We start from the raw sequence: 4068 nt of genomic DNA, 5'->3' as shown, positions 1-4068 counted from the left end.
AGAGTTGGCCCTAAGCTGTTCATGACCAGTCTCCCTGTCCCAGTCACTAAAAAACACTTGCACAGCAGTACACTGCCATCACTGTGCTTCACTATAGGCATGGTATTGGGGAGGAGGGTAGCAGTCCCTGGTTTCTTCCATATACGACGCCTAAGAAAAGTTAAATCTTAGTTTCATTCGATCAATGAATCTTGCTTCTCATAGTCTTAGCCTTTTGGGTGTTTTTTTTTTTTTATTGCTAGCATTCATTTGTCTTCTTTCTTGTCACTCTGTCATAAGGCTCTGTTTTGGTGTACTGCTGTGATGGTTGATCCACTTCTTTGTACAGGATCTTTGGAGCTAAGCCAAAATGTCCATTAGGTGCTTTTTTTATTTCTCTTAGACTGGGTTCACACTACGTTTTTGCAATCCGTTTAAAAAAAAAAAAAAAAAAAAACGGATGGAAAGAATGCATGCGTGTGCAATCCGTTTTTTCATTGAATACCATTATAAAAAAAAAAAAAAAAACAGAACAAAACGGATGTTTTTTTTTAACGGGCACAAAAATTAGGTTGAGTATATTTTTGTGTATGGGTCTGTTTTTGATCCTTTTTTTATAATGGTATTCAGTGTAAAAACGGATCAAAACGGATGCACGTACATGCATCCGTTTTTTCCATCCGTTTTCCATCTGTTTTTTGCAAAGAATGGATAAAAAAGCAAATTGCAAAAATGTAGTGCAAACCCAGCCTTACCAAGGCCCTTTTCCCCTGATTACTTAGTTTGGTTGGGTGGGCAGTTCTAGTCCTAGTTGTTCCAACATCAGCCATTTAAAGGGGTACTCCAGCATTTGGAAACTTTTAATATAATGCTGGCTGCAGTTATATAATTTTTTCTTACCTAACCAAACTCCTCAGGTGTTCTCCTTAGGTGACTCCCAGTCCCCTGCTGAACAGTGCCACCACCACTTCTCAGACAGACAAAAGGTCATGATACTTTTTTATCTGCACCTTCTTCTGAAAATACGTCTGCATAACAGCTATATGCATAAAATTGTAGAATATGTATAACTTTGATCATTTTTAAATGGTCACTGTCATTTCAACCATCTTCCCCCATTTGGACACATAATTTAAAAAAATGCATATTAATTCACAAATTCTTAGTAACACTGATTCTCTGGCTTGATTTTGTACAGTTTGTATGAACTGATCCTCATAGTACTTTATACGTAATTTTGATAAATTGATTTTGGTTTATTAGACAGGCCAGCAAATGAGATTTAATCATACATAATGTTACATTCTATGAATGGAGAAAGCAGATGAGCTGTCACAATGTGCAACAGTTCAATACTTTGGTAATATTTAATTCACACCTGCGATTTTCAGGATGTCGCTCTCATAATATAGGTTTAATATGGGGCAATTAGGCAATTCTAGAGCGGTAGGAATAAAATCTCTAGAAAATGTATGCTCTATGGAATGTATTTTACGATATGGCTGTTTTTGTGAAACCTTGCAAGCTTAAAACAGAAGAGGAGTGCTGATGACCTCTACACGAGACAAGGGGCATACAACCTCCTGTATATCAAGGAAAGGAAAATACCAGTTGTTCAGCGGCGCGCCAATCACAGTGCTGCACAAAGGAGAAAATGCAGCTTGCTATATTCCGCAGCAACTGGGGTGCCAAAGCAGATTTTCTTCCAAACTGCCAAATGCTGCTCTTAGCTCGAAGAGGAAAAAAAAAAAAAAAAGCTTTTGGAAATGGAATAGTGGAGCAGCTATTGATTTCTTTATTTACTGTGAGCTGAGTGGCAGAGGAAAGCTCCTGTTTAGTATTTCAAATAGTTTTACGCCTTATTTTGTGAGGAAAAATGCTTGCTCAGTAAAAAAAAAAAAAAAAAAAAAAGCTTTTACAAAAAAGAAATCTGACAGTGTAGAGATGAAGATTCTCTAGTAAACAGGGTTCTCATTCGCTATAAGATATAGATCTCCGCCAACAATCAGCCACCTATTAGGATCCATAGAAGGGAGAAAACCTGTATAGCCGGCTATGATGATACCGAGATTATCGTGTGTATAGAAACCTGTCACTAGAGTCAGGAAGATGGAAGATATAAAGATGAAAGTATTTTATTTCTTTCAAGAGGTGATAGTTTTCACGGTGAAAGTAGCAAAATAAATACTTATTCATGCTAGAGCAGTCATTTTACTAATTGAAAGAAGTCGAAAATGCTTCTGACCTTTCAGAATTGCTGATTACAGCTCTGAAGTAGTGATTTTAAAATACCTATAGTTGGATTCTTAGCAGTTACATATCCAAGCAACGAACATAAACAGTGATTATCAATAGAAAACTGAAATGGCATAAGTATGTGTTTTAGAAGCATGTATGTACACAGTATGCTTACCCAGTTCCATCCTGGGTTAAGGGTATCTATGTCCACAACTGCTTTAAAGGCCAGTTTCGCACATACAAGATTGCAGCGGATTTTGTCATCCTGTAACCTGTCATTCTGTATGGGTTAATATACTTGCAGCGGATTTTTCATTCTGCTGAGAGTAGGTAAAGCCTCGTCTCCCTTAACCCCCCTGTCAATACTTTACCCTTCCATGCTCTGGCCTGCTTCTGTGGCTCCCTGATTTCCCTCTCAGCCAATCAGATTGGCTGACCATGACGTCAGGGAGCCACAGAAGCAGGCCAGAGTGCGGACAGGTAATGTATTCACCGAGCAGCAGTGAGTAAAGGGAGACGAGGCCTTACATACTCTCAGCGGAATGAAAAATCCGCTGCAAGTATATTAACCCATACAGAATGACAAGACACAGGATTGCAGCAGATTTCACTGCGGAACTCGCTACGATCCAATACATGTGAAACTGGTGTGGTGTCCCACCACTGGTGCTGTCTAGTAGTACTGTGTTTTCAACACCACTGTTTTTGTTTTTCCTATGCACAGCTGAAGCCAAGGGTTAACTGTTTTGTAGTACTTGTTTGTGTGCCGACCAGTCACTGCTCATTCTTCTAAACTATCTCTTATTCTCTATCTTACATACAATCATCCCCATCACTCACAGGAGGATTTAGATTATCCCCTGTAGGAGGAGTTAGTTTCTGGTGGAGGAAGTGAGGACAGTCTAGACTGTCTTGGCAACCTGCTACACCCAGATAACCGATGACTGGGGCTCGTATTACTCACCTAGGACGGGTATCTTGCAACTAGGGGGTATAAGGTGGTTCAGAGCCACAACTGGCATCAATGAGTATGAGTATTTTCTTATCTCTACCTCGACACCTGTTCCAGCAGAGCACATTCACCACATTGGTCAGGACTCCTCTGCTAACTCCTCTCCTCTTCCTTCTCTCTACAAAGCACCTACTTTTACAAGCACTGGTTGTACCTCACTGTCAGCCATGTTTCTGTGTCAAGATTTGTACTGCTGGATTACGTGTACTGTTAAACTTTTATGTTAAAGTCTTATTCAGTAAAGTGTTCTATTTTTGCCTAAACGCACGGGACTCAATTCTGTCTGCACCCACACACACCACCCTACACTTGGGTTATCTCCCCGTTTTGTGAGTGGTGGTACCAACTACATGAGTGGGTCTGCTACCACTCCAGGTTACAAGTGCCCAAGTGACCCTTGACACTCCCGGAGGTTACCAACCATTGGGGACAGAAAACCAGCAAAAACAGGTACCTACATCACACCTGTACAAAAAACACCCGATACTCAGTTATCACAGAAGTGGCCAAGTATCACACTGGACAAAAAAAAAAAAAAACTTTTAGTCTAATCGCAACTTGTAGAGTGCCCTACACTTTTGAAGCTCTCAAGGTATGCTAGGAGTTGTAGTTTCTCACAAAGATAAAAATTCTTCAGCACTATCCTCACTTCTATACAAACTACCCATATTTAGAGATGATCGAACATCGGAAAATCTTAGTGTCACGTCCGGGGCAGGGAAGAGTGAGCCCTATTCTGAACCCAGACACCTGTCCCTACCTGCTTGGACGACCTGCCCTAAACAGCAGTCCCCAACTGGGCGGCGTTCCCTACACTGGCTAAGTGCAGGAGGGGAGAT

The sequence above is a fragment of the Dendropsophus ebraccatus genome, chromosome 5, assembly GCF_027789765.1.
Source record: "Dendropsophus ebraccatus isolate aDenEbr1 chromosome 5, aDenEbr1.pat, whole genome shotgun sequence".
Lineage (NCBI taxonomy): Eukaryota > Metazoa > Chordata > Amphibia > Anura > Hylidae > Dendropsophus > Dendropsophus ebraccatus.
Note: the sequence above shows the minus strand (reverse complement) of the source record.